The sequence below is a fragment of the Salvelinus alpinus genome, chromosome 17 (genome assembly GCF_045679555.1).
Source record: "Salvelinus alpinus chromosome 17, SLU_Salpinus.1, whole genome shotgun sequence".
NCBI lineage: Eukaryota > Metazoa > Chordata > Actinopteri > Salmoniformes > Salmonidae > Salvelinus > Salvelinus alpinus.
The window spans coordinates 45450871-45470698 of NC_092102.1; positions in this window are offsets into that span (position 1 = coordinate 45450871).

The window sequence follows — 19828 nt, forward strand, 5'->3', positions numbered from 1 at the left end:
TCGGCTTTAAAAAAGCTAGAAACTTTAAAACAAGTGAAAATAATGAAAACATCACTGTAAAAAACACGTTGCCAGTTACATGGTTGATTTGATAGTGACTCAGAGAAAGCTTGTAATCTTCCTCTTTCGTCTCTGAACCTGGTGCTACCCTCACACCTTTGGTTGTTTCTTCGCACGTCTCTGAATCCAGCAAACACCATTCTTAAGTGTACCTTCTGTTTAAAGTGACTGTCTACAGTAACATTACTTTTCAAACAAACAGAGAACAGTATATTAGATGTTGATGAATGAGACTTGTTCTGGTGGAGCTGTTGTGACCAGGAGGGTGTCTCTCTATTTCTCTCAATTAAATTAAATTAAATTAAATTCAGTTCAGTTCAGTTCAGTTCAATTCAAATAAATTCAATTCAATTCAGTTCAATTCAATTCAATTCAATTCAATTCAATTCAATTCAATTCAATTCAGTTCAATTCAATTCAGTTCAATTCAAATCAATTCAATTCAATTCAATTCAATTCAGTTCAATTCAATTCAAATCAAGGGCTTCATTGGGAAACATGTTAACATTGCCAAAGCAAGTGAAGTAGATAATAAACAAAAGTGAAATAAACAATACAAATGAACAGTAAACGTTACACTCACAGGAGTTCCAAAATAATAAAGATATTTCAAATGTCATATTATGTCTATATACAGTGTTGTAACGATGTGCAAATAGTTAAAGTACGAAAGGGGAAATAAATAAATATGGGTTTTATTTACAATGGTGTTTGTACTTCACTGGTTGCCCTTTTCACGTGGCAACAGGTCACAAATATTCTCTCTCCCTCTCCCTCTCCCTCTCCCTCTCCCTCTCCCTCTCCCTCTCCCTCTCCCTCTCCCTCTCCCTCTCCCTCTCCCTCTCTCTCCCTCTCCCTCCCCCTCTCTCTCTCCCTCTCTCTCCCCCTCCCCCTCTCTCTCTCCCCCTCTCTCCCCCTCCCTCTCTCTCCCCCTCCCCCTCTCTCCCCCTCCCTCCCTCTCTCTCCCCCTCCCCCTCTCTCCCCCTCCCTCCCTCTCTCTCCCCCTCCCCCTCTCTCTCTCCTAATATTTTCCTTAAGTTGGAAAAGGTCAGAATACTCTCTGAGGTACAGCAGCCCTCTGTCTTGATATAGAAACAAATCATTCAGAGACAATACAGTGAAGCATGACAGGGCTCACAATCACTTTGGGATGTAGTAGTTGAGGTAATAGAACAGTATTTTATGGTCCCGGGTTGTAATGAGGTAATAGAACAGTATTTTATGGTCCCGGGTTGTAATGAGGTAATAGAACAATATTTTATGGTCCCGGGTTGTAATGAGGTAATAGAACAGCCTTTTATGGTTCCGGGTTGTAATGAGGTAATAGAACAGTATTTTATGGTCCCGGGTTGTATTGAGGTAGTAGAACAATATTTTATGGTCACGGGTTGTAATGTCACATGCATCAAAACATTATTCCACTCCCTTCAACATCCAAACCAGCTATGATAAAACGTCAGAGCAAATGCCGGAATTGCACAACACACTTTCACATAATAGTCTATGAACTGTTAAGTCAAAGAATATCTAAAGAAACATATCCTAAACCTCCTTCCCAGATGTTTCTGATAAGGATATAGCGTGCAGTGAGTCAGCCCAGAGCCTGATGGTCTGAAGACACAGTGTTGGTTTGCTTAGGTGTTAACAGCAGTTGTCACAACAAGGTAACCGGAGTGACATGCCTTACGCTGTGTGGGGACACCGTTTCTTCCTCTGTCTCTTCAAGGCCTTACGTTGTCGGTGGGGTGAACTGAAATGTACAGCTAGCTGGGCCCTGGTTCAGTCCTGTCATCTCTTATCTGTGCAACACACTGCCTGTCTCTCCGTGGCACTTCCTGCTTCCCCCTACAGTACCAGGGAAGTACACTGTTGCTCCTCAAGGACTCTGTGAGCTAGTGTACCTGACTCCAGCTTCTCTCAGAGAGTTGTGTCTCAGCCAGAAGGACACACATAAGGCCAGCAGTTCAGAACATAAAGCAAACACAGGCTACTGGCCTAATCCTGTGTTAGTACCTTCGATCACGCCAGGCTTGGTTTCTTAATACTGGGCTGGGTGGTACACCATCCCTCCTGAGTGCGTAGCGCTGTGCCACTGTGTGTGTTCTTGGCTTTTACATATATTCCACCATGGTCTCCAACAGCTAATATGGTCCAGTTGCACCTGAGGCAGAAAATGTAAAAGTACTGATTACTGCATATGTAGTAGTGTGAGAGAGCTAAGGATTTGACAGATAATATTAATTTAGTTATAGAGGTGATCCATAGTGAGCTTACTGTATAATTATCATAGCTCTGAAGATGTTGCTTTCCCAAAAGTGAGGTCCAGAGCAACACGAAGAAACAGAGTGGTTTATCAATCAATCAATCAATCAATCACATATATCATTTTTTAAATAAATCTCTTTGTCAGCAGTTTTCACAAAGTGTTTAACAGATGCCCAGCCTGAAACCCCAACAAGCACGCAATGGATAGGCCTCACGTGGCCTTGATTTAGACTGTGTAACGGCCTTCCTCTTCGTCTGAAGAGGAGTAGCAAGGATGGGACCAATGTGCAGCGTGGTAAGTGTCCATAATGAGATATTTAATAAATCAATAGAACAATAAATAAAAGTTCAAACAAACAACCGAAACAGTCCCGTATGGTGCAAACACAGACACAGGAAACAACCACCCACAAAACACAATAGAAAACAGGCTACCTAAATATGGCTCCCAATCAGAGACAACGACTGACACCTGCCTCTGATTGAGAACCATACTAGGCCAAACACATAGAAATATAACAACAGAACAAAACATAGAAAAACAGCATAGAATGCCCACCCCAACTTACACCCTGACCAAATTAAAATAAAGACATAAAAAAGGAACTAAGGTCAGAACGTGACAGACTGGCCAGAGTAGTAACATATCTTTTGGGAACGCCTTATGATTGTCAGCATACAGTGCCTTCAGAAAGTATTCACACCCCTTTTTTCCACATCTTGTTGTGTTACAAAGTGCGATTAAAATGGATTTAATTGTAATGTAATTTGAATTTAATTTGAATTAACACATGAGGTAGTCATTTATAAAATAATGTTAAACACTATTATTGCACACAGAGCGAGTCCATGTGTCATGTCTCCTCCTGCTCCCCTTCTCTGGCGCTCGTTGTCGCCAGTTTACTTATTATTACGCGCACCTGCCAACATTGTTACGCGCACCTGCGCCTCATGAGACTCACCTGGACTCCATCACTTCTATGATCACCTCCCATATATCTGTCACTCCCTTTGGTTCAGTCCCCAGGCTACTTTGTGCATGACATAAGTCATTTTTCCAACAATTGTTTACAGACAGATTATTTCACTTATAATTCACTGTATCACAATTCCAGTGGGTCAGAAGTGTACATACACTAAGTTGACTGTGCCTTTAAACATCTTGGAAAATTCCAGACAATGATGTCATGGCTTTAGATGCTTTTGATAGGCTAATTGACATCATTTGAGTCAATTGGAGGTGTACCTCTGGATGTATTTCAAGGCCTACCTTCAAACTCAGTGCCTTTTTGCTTGACATAATGCGAAAATCAAAAGAAATCAGCCAAGACCTCAGAAAAAATATTGTAGACCTCCACAAGTCTGGTTCATCTTTGGGAGCAATTTCCAAATGCCTGAAGGTACCACGTTCATCTGTACAAACAATTGTACGCAAGTATAAACACCATGGGACCACGCAGCCGTCAGACCACTCAGGAAGAAGACGTGTTCTGTCTCCTAGAGATGAATGTACTTTGGTGCAAATCAATCGCAGAACAACAGCAAAGGACCATGTGAAGATGCTGGAGGAAACGGGTACAAAAGTATCTATTTCCACAGTAAAACGAGTCCTATATCGACAAATCCTGAAAGGCCGCTCAGCAAGGAAGAAGCCACTGCTCCATGAACACCATTAAAAAGCCAGACTACGGTTTGCAACTGCAAAACTGTCCTCTTATCTGATGAAACAAAAATATAACTGTTTAGCCATAATGACCATCGTTATGTTTGGAAGAAAAAGAGGGAGGCTTGCAAGCCGAAGAACACCATCCCAACCGTGAAGCACGGGGGTGGCAGCATCATGTTGTGGGGGTGCTTTGCTGCAGGAGCGACTGGTGCACTTCACAAAATAGATGGCATCATGAGAGAGGAAAAGTATGTGGATATATTGAAGCAACATCTCAAGACATCAGTCAGGAAGTGGAACAATGACCCCAAGCATACTTCCAAAGTTGTGGCAAAATGGCTTAAGGTCAACCAAGTCAAGGTATTGGAGTGGCCATCACAAAGCCCTGACCTCAATCCCATAGAAAATTTGTGGGCAGAACTGAAAAAGCGCGTGCGAGCAAGGAGGCCTACAAACCTGACTCAGTTACACCAGCTCTGTCAGGGGGAATGGGCCAAAATTCACCCAACTTATTGTGGGAAGCTTGTGGAAGGCTACCGTTTGACGGCAACGCTACCAAATACTAATTGAGTGTATGTAAACTTCTGACCCACTGGGAATGTGATGAAATAAATAAAAGCTGAAATAAATCATTCTCTCTACTATTATTCTGCCATTTCAAATTCTTAAAATAAAGTGGTGATCCTAACTGACCTAAGACAGGGAATTTGTTCTTTGATTAAATGTCAGGAATTGTGACAAACTGAGTTTAAATGTATTTGGCTAAGGTGTATGTAAACTTCCGACTTCAACTGTATATTACATACTAATCAGGGGGAATGGGATCCAGGTGTGCGTAATGAGACAAGACAGATGGTGGTAATGAATCCAGTTCAGTGACGCCTAGAATGCCGGTGACGTAGACCCCTGGAGCTGGTGCAGGGAATGAGCAGCAGTACAGGTGAATCCATGACAGATGTTTGTTGCACGTGAAGATGGATGTAATCTCTATTAAAAAAAAATGGACAGTAATTTTAACAGTAAAATATACCAACTATAGTCTAATTGTCAACCCAAAATGCATGACAATCACTGGATTAGGTTGCACATCAAAATATCTTGAATCATGCATTCCTGCTTGGATCTATTAAATGAAACTCCGTACAGTATTTATTGCATAGCTCAGTGGTCTGTAGTATTATGCTTCTTAATAAAGCACTGTGAATTAATTCATAAGATGATTACTCATGATTTGGGTCTAACCAAATCATAGGCTGATGCCTCCAACTGTAAAAGCTAGTGGCAGTAGTGACACCAGGGGGAAATGTTAGTCTGGAGCCCTGTAATAGTAATGAACACTTAGGGTAGGTGATGATTCAGGGGAACATGTTCGTCTGGAGCCCTGTAATAGTAATGAACACTGAGGGTAGGTGATGATTCAGGGGGACATGTTAGTCTGGAGCCCTGTAATAGTAATGAACACTTAGGGTAGGTGATGATTCAGGGGAACATGTTCGTCTGGAGCCCTGTAATAGTAATGAACACTGAGGGTAGGTGATGATTCAGGGGGACATGTTAGTCTGGAGCCCTGTAATAGTAATGCACACTTAGGGTAGGTGATGATTCAGGGGGACATGTTAGTCTGGAGCGCTGTAATAGTAATGAACACTGAGGGTAGGTGATGATTCAGGGGAACATGTTCGCCTGGAGCCCTGTAATAGTAATGAACACTTAGGGTAGGTGATGATTCAGGGGAACATGTTCGTCTGGAGCCCTGTAATAGTAATGAACACTGAGGGTAGGTGATGATTCAGGGGGACATGTTAGTCTGGAGCCCTGTAATAGTAATGAACACTTAGGGTAGGTGATGATTCAGGGGAACATGTTCGTCTGGAGCCCTGTAATAGTAATGAACACTGAGGGTAGGTGATGATTCAGGGGAACATGTTCGTCTGGAGCCCTGTAATAGTAATGAACACTTAGGGTAGGTGATGATTCAGGGGAACACGTGCGACAGGTACTAATTTGCAATATAGCCTAAGTCGTTAGCTTGGCTTTTATAGAGAGCAACAGTAATGGCGTCTTTTTATAGCCACTAACTCCGCCGTGGCTTGTTGGCTAAAGCCTATGGGGAAATTAATGTTTTTTTTGCACTGATGTAAAGTACTTAAGTAAAAATACTTTAAAGTACTACTTAAGTAGTTTTTGGAGGTATCTGTACTTTACTTTACTATTTATATTTGGACATCATTTACTTTTACTTAACTACATTCCTAAAGAAAATAATGTACTTTTTGCTCCATACATACATTACCTGACACCCAAGAGTACTTGTTACATTTTGAATGCTTAGCAGAACAGAAAAATAGTCAATTTCATGTGCTTATCAAGAGAACATGCCTGGTCATCCCTACTGCCTCTGATCTGGAAGACTGCCTCAACACAAATTAAGCTTTGCTTGTAAATTATCTGCGAGGGTTGGAGTGTGCCCCCTGGCTAACCGTACATTTTATTAACAAGAAAATTGTGCCGTCTGGTTTGTTTAATATAAGGAATTTGAAATTATTCATACTTTTACTTCTGATACTTATACTCTACTTAGATAGTAGATTTAAAACCAAATACTTTTAGACATTTTACTCAAGTAGTATTTTACTGGGTGACTTTCACTTTTACTCGAGTCATTTTTTATGTAGGTTTCTTTACTTTTACTCAGTATGGTACTTTTTCCACCACAGTTTTTGTGCGGGGTTTTGGGATAAACGGCGAAAATACTGTCTGTGGTAAAACAGAGGATATCTTATACGTTTTGTTTGATGAGATAATCTTCATCAGCTAATGTCATTTTTTTGTGAATTTTGAAGCGTTTATGTGATCAAAACAAGCACATAAAGGCTTCATAATTCATAAAGGCCAGACTATCAGTAACATTTCAACTAACTATCGACTAACCCTAACGCTAGCCTTAACCCTTTATTCTAAACCTAACCCTAACCCTTAACCCTTTATTCTAAACCTAACCCTAACCCTTAACCTTTATTCTAACCCTAACCCTTAACCTTTATTCTAAACCTAACCCTAACCCTTAACCCTTTATTCTAAACCTAACCCTAACCCTTAACCCTTTATTCTAAACCTAACCCTAACCCTTAACCTTTATTCTAAACCTAACCCTAACCCTTAACCCTTTATTCTAACCCTAACCCTAACCCTTAACCTTTATTCTAACCCTAACCCTAACCCTTAACCCTTTATTCTAACCCTAACCCTAACCCTTAACCTTTATTCTAACCCTAACCCTAACCCTTAACCTTTATTCTAACCCTAACCCTAACCCTTAACCCTTTATTCTAATCCTAACCCTAACCCTTAACCTTTATTCTAACCCTAACCCTAACCCTTAACCTTTATTCTAACCCTAACCCTAACCCTTAACCCTTTATTCTAACCCTAACCCTAACCCTTAACCTTTATTCTAACCCTAACCCTTAACCCTTAACCTTTATTCTAACCCTAACCCTAACCCTTAACCCTTTATTCTAACCCTAACCCTAACCCTTAACCTTTATTCTAACCCTAACCCTTAACCCTTAACCTTTATTCTAACCCTAACCCTAACCCTTAACCCTTTATTCTAACCCTAACCCTAACCCTTAACCCTTTATTCTAACCCTAACCCTAACCCTTAACCTTTATTCTAACCCTAACCCTAACAGTAACCGTTACCTTAGCAAGCAGTTGTTTATCAACACATAGTTTGTTTATAGTAAGACCATCTGTAGAGCATCTACTAATGGAAAATCTGGACTATCTAAATTAAGTGTGACCATATTATCTCATAGAACAAAACCTATGAGATCTCCTAAACCTGTGTTCATCTCAGACCTTATTTTCAGCATTTATCCCAAAACCCCATTCTTCCCCATTCATTTCCCCCATAGGAATGGCTGAACGAACCAGAGTTTTTTTAGGACTACAAGCTGGCGAGCTCTATAACGTGTAAGACTTAAGCAGACAGGCAGACAGGCAGACCGACAGACAGGCATACAGGCAGTCAGGCAGACAGACAGACAGAGATACAGGCAGACAGGCATGCAGGCAGACAGAGATCAAGAGGAAGCACAGAGCACTGTTAATTTTGTACAAAATATTTAATAATATATTTAATAAATATTTAATTAAGCTTATCACTGAAAAGCTCTCAATCTCTCCAACAACTCTTGTCCAGTCCACTTAGTACTCAGAGTTAAATATTGAGTTAATCTCCCCTTTGCCCTCAGAACAGCCTCAATTCGTTGAGGCATGGACGCTGCAAGGTGTTGAAAGCGTTCCACAGGGATGCTGGCCCATGTCGACTCCAATGCTTCCCACAGTTGTGTCAAGTTGGCTGGATATCCTTTGGGTGGTGGACCATTCTTGATACACACGGGAAACTGTTGAGCGTGAAAAACCCAGCAGCGTTGCAGTTCTTGACACAGTCAAACCGGTGCGCCTGGCACCTACTACCATAACCTGTTCAAAGGCACTTCAATCTTTTGTTTTGCCAATTCACCCTCTGAATGGCACACATACACAATCCATGTCTCAACTGTCTCAAGGCTTATAAATGATTCTTTAACTGGTCTTCTCCCCTTCATCTACACTGATTTGAAGTGGATTTAACAGGTGACATAAATAAGGGATTATAGCTTTCGGCTGGATTCACCTGGTTAGTCTATGTCAAGGAAAGAGCAGGTGTTCCTAATGTTTTGTACATTCAGTGTAGTGCAGTGGCAAGAGGGATTTACTGAATCAATTGTTTTCTACACATTTTCCTTTCTTTCTGTGGCACCAAATGTTTACATATATGCTACTGGGAATGTTACCAGGGCCACGTTCATTCGCAGATAGAAATTCTGTCAATAAAGCCGACGTTAATCCTTATTCTACATGTCAGAGAGGCATGTTTGTTCTACATAGCATATTTCTATCTGAACGTTCCAAAACGTTGCGTCCTGCTGAATGCAGGAAAAAAATAAAAATAAAGGATCTTGTGTTTCTTAACCAGCCAAAGGGTATCTAACTAGAACGCTGGTGGAGATGGGAAAGCAAGAGAGTCACCTGCGCGATGTGTATAATCGGAGTCTGATCCGGAGCTGAGCCTGTCTGCCAACACTCAGCGCTTGCTTCTGTGCAGCTCACAAGCTGAGTAGGCTAGGCTGTGTTTCAGGTGTTGCGTGTCCTTCCCACTGCTGAACAGAACTGCGTTGTGCATACGTGCTGCTAATATTAATTAAGCTTTTCACTGAAAAGCTCTCAATCTCTCCAAAAACTTGTGTCCAGTCCACTTAGTACTCAGATTTTAATCATAGAGATAATTTCGTCTCGTTTTAGTCACCTGAAATGAAAAATAATTTCCATTTAATTCAAGTTTTTTCTGGGTCTATTTAGTCAGTTATAGTCTTGTCAATTGCCACTGAAAAATAGGTGTTTGATGAATATTGTAGTCACTATTTATGTTGACATAATGAACACTGGCACAGAGTGACAGCAGAGAAGATGCTGAGACAGACAAACAGTACAGGTTGTGGGCTGATGTGGATAAAATGCCAGGGCCGAATCCTTGTTCCAGTCCGATGTGGATAAAATGCCAGGGCCGAATCCTTGTTCCAGTCCGATGTGGATAAAATGCCAGGGCCGAATCCTTGTTCCAGTCCGCCCCACAGTTTTTCCCCCCCTTCATCAATACAGACCTTGGTCCCTTTCATCTCCCACGCTCTTTCCCTTCCACAGGAAATGTGAAATGTACAAAAGGTGAATTTATCTTCAGAATACTTTCATTTATCTTTAGATTACTAAACCGTTGCCATTCAGATCCTATCATTTGGAATTTAACACCTTTCATCTCCCTTGTCGCTGAACCATTTAGAAGTGGGATGTTTATCCCTTCATCAATACTTATTTCTTTGCCAGACTTTCATCTCCCACACCATTTCCCTTCCACAGGAAATGTGAAATGTACAAAAGGGAAGACGTTACAGCGCTCTCTATGTCAGAAATGAATGGAGAACACCTCTTACATTTGTGAGGCATAAAGACTCCAATTCAAACAGAATGTTCAGAACCGGAGGATCAGAAACCTTTTGTTTGCACTCTCACAGATTACACAGATTACAGACTTTAGATGGGCGAGGAAAGTTGTTACTGTCTGTTGGTTGAAAAGGTAACATCTGCCTACAACACATGTGCCTCTCCATCACAACTAGTTAACCTTCATCACCTCATCCACTATCATTATCTCCATCCCTCTCTTTGGTTCTATCTGTTCTCTCTGTTCTCTCCGCTCTCGCCGTTCTCTCCGTTCTCTGTTCTCTCTGTTCAAATCAAATCAAATGTATTTATATAGCCCTTCTTACATCAGCTGATATCTCAAAGTGCTGTACAGAAACCCAGCCTAAAACCCCAAACAGCAAGCAATGCAGGTGTAGAAGCACGGTGGCTAGGAAAAACTCCCTAGAAAGGCCAAAACCTAGGAAGAAACCTAGAGAAGAACCAGGCTATGAGGGGTGGCCAGTCCTCTTCTGGCTGTGCCGGGTGGAGATTATAACAGAACATGGCCAAGATGTTCAAATGTTCATAAATGACCAGCATGGTCAAATAATAACAATCACAGTAGTTGTCGAGGGTGCAACAAGTCAGCACCTCAGGAGTAAATGTCAGTTGGCTTTTCATAGCCGATCATTAAGAGTATCTCTACCGCTCCTGCTGTCTCTAGAGAGTTGAAAACAGCAGGTCTGGGACAGGTAGCACGTCCGGTGAACAGGTCAGGGTTCCATAGCCGCAGGCAGAACAGTTGAAACAGGAGCAGCAGCACGGCCAGGTGGACTGGGGACAGCAAGGAGTTATCAAGCCAGGTAGTCCTGAGGCATGGTCCTAGGGCTCAGGTCCTCCGAGAGGGAGAAAGAAAGAGAGAAAGAGAGAATTAGAGAGAGCATACTTAAATTCACACAGGACTCCGGATAAGACAGGAGAAGTACTCCAGATATAACAGACTGACCCTAGCCCCCTGACACATAAACTACTGCAGCATAAATACTGGAGGCTGAGACAGGAGGGGTCAGGAGACACTGTGGCCCCATCCGATGATACCCCCGGACAGGGCCAAACAGGCAGGATATAACCCCACCCACTTTGCCAAAGCACAGCCCCCACACCACTAGAGGGAAATCTTCAACCACCAACTTACCATCCTGAGACAAGGCCGAGTATAGCCCACAAAGTTCTCCGCCACGGCACAACATAAGACAGGAAGATCACGTCAGTGACTCAACCCACTCAAGTGACGCACCCCTCCTAGTGACGGCATGGAAGAGCACCAGTAAGCCAGTGACTCAGCCCCTGTTCTCTCTGTGTTCTCTCCGTTCTCTGTTCTCTCTGTTCTCTGTTATCTCTGTGGTTCTCTCTGCTCTCTCTGTTCTCTTTTCTCTGTTCTCTGTTCTCTCTCTCTGTTTCTCTCGCTTGCTCTCTCTCACTCACTTCTTTTGGCTCTCTCTCTGAATCTCAAAAAGGAATCAGGATAATTACATCCATTTACTGAGCAGGTGTTCAGGCTCCGGTAATCAATACACGGGTGCAGTGTTTTGTCCTTCTTCTCCACAAAGAAGAACCCTGCACCAGCGGGGGAGGCAGGAGGATGGATACACCCTGCAGCCAGGGAGTTGTCAATGTACCTTTCCATTGCCTTGGTCTCCGGACCAGACAGGGATTAATGCCGCCACCGAATGCGGTGTAGCGCCCGGGAGAAGGTCGTTAACGCAGTTCTAGGGCCGATGCAGAGGAAGTGATGTGGAACGGGCCTTGTTGAAAACCTCCTGGAGGTCATGGTAGTCAGCGGGAATGGTGGAGAGGTCCGAGGCTTTTCCCAAGCCCGCCGAATGATGTCCCAGGGCAGGCTGCTCCGACTTCAGGCAATGAGCGTGGCAGAGCGGGCTCCAACCCTTGATAGAACCAACAGTCCAGTCAATAAGGGGATTGTGCCTCTGGAGCCATGAAAACCCCCAAACTACGGGTACCTGAGGAGATTCAATGAGCAGAAATTGCATGGACTATCCTGTGGTTACCTGACACTCGCAGGTTGATAGGAATCATATTGTGAGTGACTCTGCCATTAGAGCGTCCATCCAGCGCTCTGATGTCCATGGGAATGGAGAGGGGTTGAAAGGGGATTCCCAGCTCCGACACCAGCGTAGTGTACATAAAACTCTCGTCCGGCCCCAGAGTCAATGAGTACACGGAGAGGACCGGTCACCCCACAGAAAGGATGGCATGGAGAGGGGTACGAGTAATGGTAGATTGGAAATTCTCTGTATGGCCCACCAGCGTACCTATTGACGAGCCTGGTCTTTTAATGGACACGTAGAAATATAATGACCTGTAGTTCTACGATACAGACAGATCTTGGTGTTCAGTCTGTGTAAACATTTGGCAGGAGACTCGTGTAACCTCAGATTCTCTCAGTTATGTAGATGCCGGGGATCTTTGGATGAGAGAGTGTGACTGGGAAAAGATCTCCTCTCCCTCCTATGTTCCCGTAGCTACCAATCGATCCATATGGTCAAGGCTATGAGAGAGTCGAGATCCATGGGCAGCTTCCGTGCTGCGAGCTCGTCTTTAACCTCCTCCGATAATCCATGAAGGAACATGTCGAACAGGGATTCAGGGTTCCAGGCACTCTCGGCGATCAACTTGTGGTTATCGACCACAAAGTCTGCCTCACTATGGGAGTCTTGACGTAGTAGAGTAACTTCTGAGCAGCCTCTCTCCTGGACGGATAATCAACGGATAATCTAACACCTTATTTACCTCTGCCATGAACTCCTCCAGACTGATGGTTACTAAGAGGCTAGAAGGTTACTGTTGTGGCTGCCTAATAGACAATCCAAGGAATTGCTCCAGCAATGTATTGAAAGTGAGGTCATGGCGTTCCTCCAAGATCTGGAATCCTTCCATAAGATTTTGAAGTAACTCATCGTGTCTTTCAATGGTGGCTCCTTGGGAGGAGCCGGGCGTTGCGGAGCTGGTCCGAGTCAGCTGGGTCAGTTACGGACAGTTTGTACTAACACGACTCAGGATAAGACCCAGATGCAGACACAGGAGGCCGACATTTTGAATTTCAGATGTTTGTACAAAGCAAGGGGCAAATGGCAGGTCAAGGGCAGGCCGAGGTCAGTAATCCAATGCAGCGTCAATCGGGGACAGAACGGCAGGCTCACGGCAGGCAGAATGGTCAGATCCGGGAGGACTAGAAAACAGAAACTATTGGAAAACGGGAAAACACGCTGTTTAGACTTAACAAGACAAGATGAACTGGCAGCAGACCAACAGAAAACGCAGGTATACAGTTGAAGTCAGAACTTTACATACACCTTAGCCAAATACATTTAAACTAAGTTTGTCACAATTCCTGACATTTAATCCTAGTAAAAATCCCCTGTTTTAGGTCAGTTAGGATCACCACTTTATTTTAAGAATGTGAAATGTCAGAATAATAGTAGAGAGAAGGATTTATTTCAACTTTTCTTTCTTTCATCACATTCCCAGTGGGTCAGAAGTTTACATAAACTCAATTAGAATTTGGTAGCATTGCCATTACATTGTTTAACTTGGGTCAAACATTTCGGGTAGCCGTCCACAAGCTTCCCACAATAAGTTGGGTGAATTTTGGCCCATTTCTCCTGACAGAGCTGGTGTAACTGAATCAGGTTTTGTAGGCCTCCTTGCTCACACACGCTTTTTCAGTTCTTCCCACACATTTTCTATGGGATTGAGGTCAGGGCTTTGTGATGGCCACTCCAATACCTTGACTTTGTTGTCCTTAAGCCATTTTGCCACAACTTTGGAAGTATGCTTGGGGTCATTGTCCATTTGGAAGACCCATTTGCGACCAAGCTTTAACTTCCTGACTGATGCCTTGAGATGTTGCTTCAATATAGCCACATAATTTTCCTCCCTCATGATGCCATCTATTTTGTGAATTGCACCAGTCCCTCCTGCAGCAAAGCACCCCCACAACATGATGCTGCCACCCCCATGCTTCACGTTTGGGATGGTGTTCTTCGGCTTTGCAAGCCTCCCCCTTTTTCCTCCTAACATAACGATGGTCATTATGGCTAAACAGTTATATTTTTGTTTCATCAGACCAGAGGACATTTCTCCAAAAAGTACAATCTTTGTCCCCATGTGCAGTTGCAAACCGTAGTCTGGCTTTTTTATGGTGTTCTTGGAGCAGTGGCTTCTTCCTTGCTGAGTGGCCTTTCAGGTTATGTCGATACAGGACTCGTTTTACTGTGGAAATAGATACTTTTGCACCTGTTTCCTCCAGCATGTTCACAAGGTCCTTTGCTGTTGTTCTGGGATTGACTTGCACTTTTCGCACCAAAGTAAGTTAATCTCTAGGAGACAGAACTCGTCTCCTTCCTGAGCGGTATGACAGCTGCGTGGTCCGATTTTATTTTTTTATTTATCCTTTATTTTACCAGGTAAGTTGACTGAGAACACATTCTCATTTGCAGCAACGACCTGGGGAATAGTTACAGGGGAGAGGAGGGGGATGAATGAGCCAATTGTAAACTGGGGATTATTAGGTGACCATGATGGTTTGAGGGCCAGATTGGGAATTTAGCCAGGACACCGGGGTTAACACCCCTACTCTTATGATAAGGGCCATGGGATCTTTAATGACCTCAGAGAGTCAGGACACCCGTTTAACGTCCCATCCGAAAGACGGCACCCTACATAGGGCAGTGTCCTAGTAAGCACTGGGAGAGAAACGCCCGACAAGTTCATGAATCTCCAGCGTAGTGCTCCGGAGGAGGTAAGCAGGGTTCTCGGGAAGCCGGGTTGGGCTGGGTGTCCTAGTCCGATGGTGTTTATACTTGCGTACAATTGTTTGTACAGATGAACGTGGTACCTTCAGGCGTTTGGAGATTTCTCCCAAGGATGAACCAGACTTGTGGAGGTCTACAGTTTTTTTCTGAGGTCTTGGCTGATTTCTTTTGATTTTCCCATGAAGTCAAGCAAAGACGCACTGAGTTTGAAGGTCGGCCTTGAAATAGATCCACAGGTACACCTCCAATTGACTCAAATTATATCAATTAGCCTATCAGAAGCATCTAAAGCCATGACATAATTTTCTGGAATTTTCCAAGCTAAAGGCACAGTCAACTTTGTGTATGTAATCTTCTGACCCACTGGAATTGTTATATAGTGAATTATAAGAGAAATAATCTGTCCGCAAAGAATTGTTGAAAAAGTGTCTTGTGTCATGCACAAAGTAGATGCCCTAACCGACTTGCCAAAACTATAGTTTGTTAACAAGAAATTTGTGGAGTGGTTGAAAAACGAGTTTTAATGACTCCAACCTAAGTGTATGTAAACTTCCGACTTTAACTGTTAGTACAGAGGGGATAATGGGGGGAAATGGGAGACACCTGGTGGGGGGTGGAGACCATCACAAGACCTGGTGAAACAGATCAGGGTGTGACACACATTTAAAACTTTAAGTAATATGTTTGTGCTACAGTACATCATTTTCCACTCAAAGCAATCATTCCTTCTTGTGTGGTTGGTTGAAGAATGGGTAGCTGTAGGTGGGGATGTATAAAGAGATCCATCACGGCCAACAACAGAATTCATAAACAAGCCCTCGACCCCTCTTCTTCCAATCCCCTCACAAAGGGAATAAATACTACCTTTCAAGTTATTATTAGTTATATTAAAACATAACCCTTTATTCATCCAGGTACTCATTGAGATAAAATACTTTTTTAAAGAGAGACCTGGTTAATTCTATGACATGCTTGGAGCGTTCGATTCTGGAGCAGCTATCTCTACTCAGACAGACCAAATGCATGTCCGTATCAGCAGTGTTTGTCAAGGTTTCCTTTGATTAGTGTATGAAGCTCTTTTCAGAGAGGGATGGTGACTCAGAAGGTACTCAGAGAAGTGAAGATGTTGTCCTGCGCACCCTCGCCCTCCTGCTCCCCCTCGCCCTCCTGCTCCCCCTCGCCCTCCTGCTCCCCCTCGCCCTCCTGCTCCCCCTCGCCCTCCTGCTCCCCCTCGCTCTCCTACTCTTCCTCGCTCTCCTTATCGCAAGGACCCTGCGAGATTTTCACAAAGTCATAGCATGATCACAGCTCCATCGACGTCTTAATGCTTTGTACTAGCTGTATAAAGAGTGGCATTAGGCTGTATGAGAGTTACGAGTCGTTACTTCAGTCCACCTCCATGCATTATGTGTCCAGCAGCTTACTGAAAGTGCTGTTTATGAGAGTGTGTTGCTGTCCTGTGTGAGTACTGGAAATGCTGTTTATGAGAGTGTGCTCCTGTGCCCTCGCTTATCAGTCTCCCCCGCACTGTGCTGCACAGTCTCACAGCTAGTACAGGAGACTTGGGGACAGTCTCCTCCGCACTGTGCTGCACAGTCTCACAGCTAGTACAGGAGACTTGGGGACAGTCTCCTCTGCACTGTGCTGCACAGTCTCACAGCTAGTACAGGAGACTTGGGGACAGTCTCCTCCGCACTGTGCTGCACAGTCTCACAGCTAGTACAGGAGACTTGGGGACAGTCTCCTCCGCACTGTGCTGCACAGTCTCACAGCTAGTACAGGAGACTTGGGGACAGTCTCCTCCGCACTGTGCTGCACAGTCTCACAGCTAGTACAGGAGACTTGGGGATGAATTAGAAGTTCAGCCACGTTCTCCGAACGTCAAATTTCGAGGATGTTTTTGCTACTCCTGCTGCTCTGTATCGTTCCCTTTCTCCAAAATTCTAATTTAGAACTTAAGGGTTAAGGACTCATTCTGATTGGTTAAGGTAAGGGTTAAGGACTCATTCTGATTGGTTAAGGTTAGGGTTAAGGTTTGGGATAGGGTTAAAACATTAAGTTTAGGGACTCATTCTGATTGGTTAAGGTAAGGGTTAAGGTTTGGGATAGGGTTAAAACATGATGTTTAGGGACTCATTCTGATTGGTTAAGGTAAGGTTTAAGGTTTGGGATAGGGTTAAAACATTAAGTTTAGGGACTCATTCTGATTGGTTAAGGTAAGGGTTAAGGTTTGGGATAGAGTTCAAACAAAAAATGAAAACCACATGACTATCTATCACAGTGCCATCCGTTTTGTCACCAAAGGCCTATATACTACCCACCACTGCGACCTGTATGCTCTCGTTGGCTGGCCCTCACTTCATATTCATCACCAAACCCACTGGCTCCAGGTCATCTATAAGTCTTTGCTAGTCAATGCCCCGCCTTATCTCAACTCACTGGTCACCATAGCAGCATGCTCTTTCTCCATTCAATCGTTGTCTCTTTCATGTCTTATGAATCTGTAACAGATCGCCACGCTGAAAGTCAATATATTTGATGGCTGATTGTTGGGCAAGCTGGGCAATGCATTTGGCTCTGTGATTGGTTGATGAGTCCTTGGGGGTCGCTGGTTTGTTGCGTGTTCTTATGTCTTCCAATATACATCTGCATTAGTGTCAGATAATGAGCATATGGATTTATTAATTATATATTTCATAGATGTGATTACCTTCCTTCCATACCCACTCTGTTGCAGCTTCTGATTCTGACTCCATATCAACAGTATTTCTCTGATTCTGACTCCATATCAACTGTATTTCTCTGATTCTGACTCCATATCAACTGTATTTCTCTGATTCTGACTCCATATCAACTGTATTTCTCTGATTCTGACTCCATATCAACTGTATTTCTCTGATTCTGACTCCATATCAACAGTATTTCTCTGATTCTGACTCCATATCAACAGTATTTCTCTGATTCTGACTCCATATCAACAGTATTTCTCTGATTCTGACTCCATATCAACTGTATTTCTCTGATTCTGACTCCATATCAACAGTATTTCTCTGATTCTGACTCCATATCAACTGTATTTCTCTGATTCTGACTCCATATCAGCTGTATTTCTCTGATTCTGACTCCATATCAACTGTATTTCTCTGATTCTGACTCCATATCAACTGTATTTCTCTGATTCTGACTCCATATCAACAGTATTTCTCTGATTCTGACTCCATAACAACTGTATTTCTCTGATTCTGACTCCATATCAACAGTATTTCTCTGATTCTGACTCCATAACAACTGTATTTCTCTGATTCTGACTCCATATCAACTGTATTTCTCTGATTCTGACTCCATATCAACTGTATTTCTCTGATTCTGACTCCATATCAGCTGTAATTCTCTGATTCTGACTCCATATCAACTATATTTCTCTGATACTGACTCCATATCAACTGTATTTCTCTGATTCTGACTCCATATCAACTGGATTTCTCTGATTCTGACTCCATATCAACTATATTTCTCTGATACTGACTCCATATCAACTGAATTTCTCTCGCTCTTTCTCTCAGAGAAGTTTCAGAGTTCTATTTCATTTCAGGGTGAGTGGGAGAGAGCGTGTGGGGAGTGATGATGATAGACAAGGGAGATAACGAAGTGTGTTGTGTCAGCGATAAGTCTCATAAGTTATTCTCCCACTGCTTCGCACCACTCTGCCCTGCCTCAGAGAAGAGGATCATCGCAGTGACAATGATCTGACATCTACCCTCTGCCTGAGCTTCCTAATGCATACTACATTCTTCTCTGCTGTGGGGAATGTTCTGAGAGAGAGAGAGAGAGAGAGAGAGAGAGAGAGAGAGAGAGAGAGAGAGAGAGAGAGATAGAGAGAGATGAGTAACAGAGGGAAATAGGGAACAGGAAAGAGAGAAGTATGTCTACCTTCGTCTACAGTGACGTTTCCTCTGAAGAAGGAGGAACGTGATTAATGATCTCTGGCTCAATGGTCTGAGGTTTCCTATACCCCCCTCCTCTGGGCAGCGCTTCCAGAACTCACCTGTGAATTTAGATCATATATCAGCCAATATTTATACGTGAGATAGAGAGGGAAACAAGAGCTTCTTAGTATGATCTCTCCTCTACCATACTATGTAAATCCTCTGGAGAGCACAACACTAACTTGTGTTGTTAGTGTTGTGTTAACAGAACCAAAGCTTGCATGAATGCTGGCGTCACCAGCATTATCTTAGGCAGTTTAAAGGACAACTGGCACGTAGGACACGTCCGTTGAAAGAACTGGACCAAAGCGCAGCGTGGTGAGCGTACATATTCCTTTTATTTTGAATGACGCCGACAAAAAACAATACAACCGTGAAGCTTAAGGGCTATGTGCCACAAACAAAGTTAACTTCCCACACTGAAAGGAGGGAAAAAAGAGCTACCTAAGTATGGTTCCCAATCAGAGACAACGATAGACAGCTGTCCCTGATTGAGAACCATACACGGACAAAACATAGAAATACAAAATCATAGAAAACAAAAACATAGAATGCCCACCCCAAATCACACCTTGACCAAACCAAATAGAGACATAAAAAGGCTCTCAAAGGTCAGGGCGTGACAAGGAGACTGATACCACCTGAGAGAGACTAGAGAGACTAGAGCAGGGCTATTCTATTCCCTTCCTGGAGGGACAAAACATGTCTGTTTTTTTTGTTTCTACATGTTAGTTAATTATCCTCATCTGGTGTCCCAGGTTTGAATTTGTCCCTGATTAGAAGGAGAGGATGAAAACCAGAAGTGTTTCGGCCCTTCCGGATAAGAATTGAATAGCCTTGGACTAGAGTATATAGGCCTACATAGAGTCTGTATACATTCAAAAAGAGTGGATTGGAATGGATTTATCCACGCATTTGTTCAGTTTAACAGGTCCTTATACGGTCCCTTAAAAAAATGTAGGAGAGCCTCACACTCTAGGAGCTCAGATGCAAAAATATTTATGTCC